The sequence below is a fragment of the Pseudoliparis swirei genome, chromosome 24 (assembly GCF_029220125.1).
Source record: "Pseudoliparis swirei isolate HS2019 ecotype Mariana Trench chromosome 24, NWPU_hadal_v1, whole genome shotgun sequence".
Classification (NCBI taxonomy): Eukaryota; Metazoa; Chordata; class Actinopteri; order Perciformes; family Liparidae; genus Pseudoliparis; species Pseudoliparis swirei.
The window spans coordinates 18765563-18772406 of NC_079411.1; the positions used below are offsets into that span (position 1 = coordinate 18765563).

General features: G+C 47.1%; 1 long non-coding RNA gene across 1 annotated transcript; it reads right to left on the bottom strand.

Moving 5' to 3' along the window:
• Positions 1-689: 689 nt before the first annotated feature.
• Positions 690-3194, bottom strand: LOC130190332 (uncharacterized). Its single transcript, XR_008830943.1, has 2 exons — positions 2980-3194; positions 690-1638 (listed from the first exon to the last, which is right to left on the bottom strand). It is a non-coding gene; the product is annotated as an uncharacterized LOC130190332 (long non-coding RNA).
• Positions 3195-6844: the final 3650 nt, after the last annotated feature.

Below are 6844 nucleotides of genomic sequence, written 5' to 3' on the forward strand. Positions count from 1 at the left end.
CCTCCTCTGCTTTTCTCTATCGCTCTCTCATTCTATTCCTCCACCTTTCACTTCATTTCCTTTTTAAGTGGCCGCTCCCGTATTGCTTTGTTCGTCGGTCTCTTTTCATATGCGGGGGTCAGGTAGCCCTCGGATCCCATCCCCCCCCCCCCCCCCCCTCACTCTTCAACTCTGTGGCGGATGGAGGGAGCAGGCGACGGCGGGGAGAGCGAGGGATACAGAGCATGCCGAGGAGTGAAAAGGAGGCTGTCAGATATGTCAAGGACTCCTGTTCAATTCATCCGGTGATCCTGAGAAGTGGACCTCACAGGGCGAGGTGCAGAAAATGTAGTTTTTACGACTGCCACAGCCAACCTGACAATAACGGAGAAGAGTTTTATATTTGCTGGTGAGATTTATTGTAAAAGGTGTTTCCACTGTGCCATTCATTCTTAGTTTTCCTTTTTTTTCTTCTGAACTCCTGTCTTTCCCGTATTCTCAGCTGTTTCAGCACGGCCGTGCAGCTACTGGACTGCCGAGGTAGCGTTTTGGGGTACTAAAGCCCTGATAAACCCCTGGCACACTACCTGCTCAGCACCAAACATCACACAAAGTCAGCAAAAATCATATGCTCATCTTGTAAAATGTCATACATTGCGTTATATCAAATTAAACTACCACAAAATAGAAGAAAGGCTGCGTACACATCATTTTGCTTGCATAATGTATTTTATAACTTTAGATAGAATTGAATGTAGTATTAAAATGTGTTTTAAACACATTGTTTGAACAAACAACAACCACATTTATCATCTTAAATTGTTTGGAAATTACCCATAATTAGACATTGTACATGGTGGTTTTACTGCTTATGTGTACAAGTTATTAGGAATGACGTTTACATGGGGGTCGGATCACTATAAAACACACAAGATGTCACAGCGTTAGTTACTGTAAAGTAATTCCAAACTGTAAACACACCGGATACTGATGGATGGATCCCCTCCGTGATTGATTTTCTGACTAACTAATTGATTGAGGCATAATGAGGACATGATGCCTTTTCTCCGCTAAGAGCATCAGAGAACGCACAGCATCCATAATGCATGATCCGTATTGAGGGCGGAGCAGGGATAATTTTCCTGCCCAACCAACTGATGGATTTACTGATTGATTGATCATCTGACTGACTAATTGATTGGCTTTGTGGTGAGGGGAAAATACATTTTTCTCCATTAAAGTGAACTAGGTGGGGTGGGATTCCCCTCGATTGTGACATCCGTGATGTAATGCTGTTTCTTATGACCTCAGCATAAACAGCAGCGTTATGAAACAGGCGCTCAGCTCCTCTAGTGCATCTATCACTTATTCGCTCCTCGCTCCTCTCTCGGTCAGCCCAACAGATCACCGACGCTGATGCCAGATCACAAAGGAAACGTGGCAGGCCACCAACAAGAGCTGGGTTTGGAGAGAAAGTGATGTTGGTGTTGCCAAGCTGGCATCCACTTCGCCAGGAACCAGTCGAGGTGGTGGGGGGCCAGGTTGCTAATCCTCCGGGCTAATCACCGGAGCGAGGTTGCCAGGTCTTCTCCCGGTACCCCCTCCTACTCCAGCTGAGTCTTAACCATGACCCTCCAGCGGAAGATCCCTTTTCTTTTCCTAGAGGTGGGTAGAAAGGCGAGAGAGAGAGAGAGAGAGAGAGAGAGAAATAATGGGGGGGAAGTCAGTGGTGTGAGCTGAACAAAAGAAACGGGGGGAGTCATGGTCAAGGGCTGATTAATGACCCTTTAATTTAATCAGCAATTCCCATCTCGCCAGGGCCTCTAAACGCGGCTCTGTATGGCTTATTATTTTTTAACAAATCTGTGCTCTCCCGCTTTTCCTCTGCTCTTTTTTTCTCCCTCTTCCTGTCTTTCCCACTTCCTCCATTATACTGAGTCCTTATCTCTGTCAGAGTCGGGGATGTGAATAGAGGGGCAATGATTAATGAAGATTTAAGACCTATGAAGGATGTCTAATCACTCTCTCGCTCTCTCTTTCTTTCTCTCCGTCTCCCTCTCTTTCTCACTCCTTAAACACTGCTGTGGACTGAGTTTCAGATTGCTGCTGTTATGTAGGCAATTACAGTGATGAATGCTCAAAGAGGGCCCGTGACACCCGTTTTCTATTGTAAGATCCGAGGTGAGATCACAAGAAGAGTGTGGTGTGGTGTGTGGCTCGGTGTCTTCCACTGTCTAAAGCAGTGGTCCCCAAACTACGGCCCGTGGGCCGAATCCGGCCCGCCTCCCCATTTGGACCGGCCCCCTGAACAATACCAGAGACGCGTTCCGATTTATTATTTTTTTCACCTGGCCCGCTGCCGTTGAGATTGCAGTGAGACGCGGAGAAAATCTGGAGTGGTGCTCTTCGCAATAGAACATCTTTGATGGGACGTGTCGCGTCTCGGCCAATCAGCGTTCAGATGTCCACAGCGTTTGGGAAGTTAGGTTAGCTTGAATGTTAGTCCGCTACATCTGCTGCTGTCACGCTGCACGGTGTAGCGATACTAACAAAGTACCCGTACGTTAAAAACGATGTGATTTAGCATCCCCCCCCCCCCCCCCCGGCTGGCCCTCCAGCAGACAAGGCAAACGTTATGTGGCCCTCTTAGGAAAAAGTTTGGGGACCCCTGGTCTAAAGTTTGCTTCATTTGATTTGTTTCCTCACACAGAGCAACATCCGTTTTACACTTTGCCCTCACATTTACAGAATGAGATAATGATAATGATTTAGTTATATTGCGTATTAGTTTTTCTTCCATGCAGTCGTGTCTCCAGTACCAGGGTCAAGTCACTATATATATTTATGTACCGTAAACCATGAATTTTCAGATTTGAGGAATAGGGATTACAAGGATTATATAGGGCCTGTGTTTAGCATTTAGCAGGATTTTTAAGTAGAAATGGAATGGAACATTAATTTATAATATTCATAACTATGTTTTCATCAATGTATAATCACCTGAAACAAATAAGAGTAGTGTTTTAATTGGCGGGTCCTCTTGACATGCTCCCCCATGTTCCATCGCCATGTTGCTACAGTAGCCTAGAGGGGACAAACCAATCACTGTATTAGGTTACCTTAGGCCATCGTAGTTCAATCGAAACCTCCTGTCAACCTGTCAGAGTCCACATCACGTCCATCCAGACCTTCAGCTACAGGCCGCTCTTCTTCAAATTGCATATCAAATTAATTAACTTTTTTATAGCGTAAGCTCTCATTTTTACTTAGCAATTGACTGATAGAGTGAGATCTGGGCACATGGAGACATGCTAAAATATCAGCCGGAGCAAGAAATAAGAATTTCGGATTGGTCTAATGTACAATAAAACAAACTATTGTACTGCAGTCCTGTAAGTTTGTCAAATGTTGAAACAACAGTGTACTTTTTGCAGCCCTCCGTTGACAGCCAGCTAAAAGAAACCTTTCACCCCACCAGTCGCTTTGCATACTGTAGATAAAACAGCACACGGCACCTTTTCTTTCAATATTCAGAAGCAATTCATTCGTTTCTAGATAATTAGAAATGATGGCAGCTTTTAAAAAATAAAAAAGGGATAAGAAGTGATGGAATAAGAAAGGCTTTATAGTTAGAATGGAGATGAGCGAAGCTCTTTAATTCTACCTCTGATTACTAAGTGGCTATGTCAATTATCTTTTCACAGTGAATAGCAGAACACCATAAAGGTAGAATGTGACTCATCCATTCCCACTGGTTATCACTCTCAATGTATTATGGGAGCGCCCCCCGCCCCCTCTCCTCCCTCTCACCCCCGCCCCCATCCATCCCCCACACAAAACACAAAGTGCTTTTAGATTGTTTGTCCGGGAGATGTTTACACATGCAAGAATTTTTCACTGGATGCCCATGGATATGTTTCCGTGAGAGACTTTTGTGTGTGTAGGAGTGTTTGTGCATGTATGAAAATGTGTCTTTTATAAGGCTGTCAGGTCATTTCATATGTGTCTTCCGTCAGTCGGAGACGAGGGGAGGAGTATGCGGGTCCCCCTCTCTCACATCCTCTGCCATGGGGCTCTGAGAGGTATTGCCTCCATTATTGCTGTTGAAAAGCCCCATCAGTGCCAAGCGCTCTGATTTATGTCTCTGAACCCCTTCCACCTCCAGCTCCTTTCCATTAAGCTTTACAATATTCCCCTCATTGTTCAGCTCCCGGCGTTATCGGCCCGGCCCAGGCCTGTCAGCAAGACCTGCCCCACACACAATCACACAGGGAGCACGGGAGAAAGAAAAGGGGAGGGGGGCTGATAGGGCGGAGCGAGAGATCGAGGAGGAGGAGGAGGAGGAGGAGGGAGTGTCGGGATGGAGAGGGAGATAGAGAAGTGGCAGGGAGCGATGGAATGAGACGAGGAAAAGGAAGATGAGGTGGGGGCAAGCATTTTGAGTGGAGTGTAGAAATGGGAGATGTCCATTGGAGCCTTGGTTTTATTGTTCCTGAAAGCCTGGAGGTGGAGGCGGCGATGGCGGCTCAGGGTGATGGGAGGGGAGGGTTGACTGTAACGAAGTGGGGCGGGGCTGCCCTTTGGTTGTATCACTGTGGGACACTCTGTGAGTGCATGTCCATTAAGATATCGATTTTAAGGCCTCCGAATAGTTTGGGGTCGCCGAGATAAGGTGGCGACGGCGGGCGAAGGCTTTCTGTCAATTCCAGTCAGCTTTACCTCCCCCCCCCCCCACCCCCCAAAAAAGGCACTCGGTTAAATGGAGGTGCCTTTCACACTGAGGCTCGCCAAACAGCGGAGGCAGAAGCGGCGGAGTGGTTAAGCGCGGGCACAATGAGCGCTTGAAAGGCCGCCTCGAGAAAGGTCGGGAGGGTCGCATGAGCGGAATGCGAATTAGGGAGGGCTATTCAAAGAGACCCGGGATCGATGCCTGTCTTGACGATGTGCGTGCAGAGACTGAGCACATCAAAGGTTGTGTCCAAGGGTGAAAGCATTGGAAGTTACAGCTGCTTCATGAGAAGTGTGCGCCGGTTAACTTTTCCGTAATAATGCAAATGCAACCCGGTGGAATGTCATCGTGAATCTGAAATGTATTATTTTTTTCCCTATACCTTCTGTAAATGGATGCCACCTTGACTTACACGCCCCCTATTCTAATTGTGACAAAAGACAATCGCTCACAAATGGCAAAATTCTTCCCATTTGTTTCAGTGCTGCATATGCACACCCAGACAATGACATGGTAAATTTAAAAGGAATTGCAAATTGCCCTCATTTTGCATGCAGGGGGGTTGTGGGCGGGGCGGGGGGGGTTCCTCCCTTAAAGAGATGGCTCGCACCTCTGAAAGATCTTTCCGACATTACCCTTTTAAAGGGAGGAAAATGAGGAGGAAAAAAAAGCGAGTGAAAAGAGGAAGAGGAAGGAGAGGGGTGGGGTGGGGTTGAGCGGCAGATAAGCTTGCTTGCTCTCAACTCTGTGGAGGATGAGGGAGAAGAAGTTTGAATATCTCTAAATCAGCGGCTCGATATTGAAAGTGTCATCTAATTGAAAATGATTTAGGACACCGAGCCCGCCTGGCAATCATATATAAATTCACTCCTGACACCGGCTCCAAAGTCTCTCTATCTCTACTTTATGAGTCATTTGCATGGTGGGGGCCTTTGAGAGTATAAACCATGCACATGATATGTAGCGCTGCACAAGGTGATGTATCTCCCCCTGCTCCCTCTCTCTCCTGCTCCATCGCTCCATCTCTCTCTCGTTCTCGCTCGTAGCCTTGGGGAGAAATACTTTCTGCTTTGCTGCCGCCTTTGTCCAGAAAGTCATTTATTTTTCTTGTTGTTCTCTCGCTCGCTATTTTACAGCTTGCCGCTTAAGTTAGGGGGTGGGGGGAGAGCTAGCTGAATAACTGCCGTCTCCCATTTGCGAGGCCATGTCGTACGCGGGAGTCATTTCCTTATTGTGTGGGAAAAAGACAGATGGAGATACCCACGATAGCAACGGTGCAGTATATCCCCACACAACAATAAATATAACTGTGCTTTCATGTGACACTGAAAGCCTGGGAGTACATCTTTTCACTCTACGGAGTCATACCTGTGCCTGGGCTGCCTGTGACTTGAGGCGGTGTGAAACGTCCTGTTTTTATCTTTTTATCTTTTGTCGCCGAAGAAAAGCTGTGGTGGAATCAACACAAAGGGCATCACAAAATCAGAAGCCTTGAAACTGTGCCGCAGTAAACTCCAACGCAGAAAATGGACAAAAGGAAACCTGCGAGCTTAAAAGGAAGGTCTTTGCTATTAGATCTCTCCCCTCCGATGGATATAAAGAGCCGGGAGTGAGAGTTCAGAGGGGCAGACTGTACATGCTTACCCTTTACGGCTCCTATAAAACTTTTATGACTTGAAAATCCTCTGTCTCTCTCTCCGTCTCTCTCGGGAGAGAAACAGAGGATGATGTAGAAATGGAGACGGATGGAAAGAAAACAAAAGGAGCATCTCGGCTGCTCCTCTCTCGTCTCGGCCTCGTGTCCCACCGAAGCGGCTGCCGCTGTTGAGGTGTCAGTAAACCGGCGTAAGGGGAATATCCGGTGTGCACGTCGTCATCTAACACTGTGTGGCCCTTTTGTCATAGAAACGGGGCTAAGTTATCCCACAGGGTGTAATTTGTGTGTAAACATGTGTGCCCTCATTTCTCTACCCCCTTCTCCCCCCCCCCCCCCCCCCAGGATTTGTGGTTTTGGTCCATAAGCCTCCGTATCTGTTTGTTTGTGTGCGTGCAGGTTATGTTTTGTGGTGTGCGACTCTTAAACGAACGTGTGTGTGTGTGTGTCTGTTTGTGTATCTGCATCATAATATGGTGGTG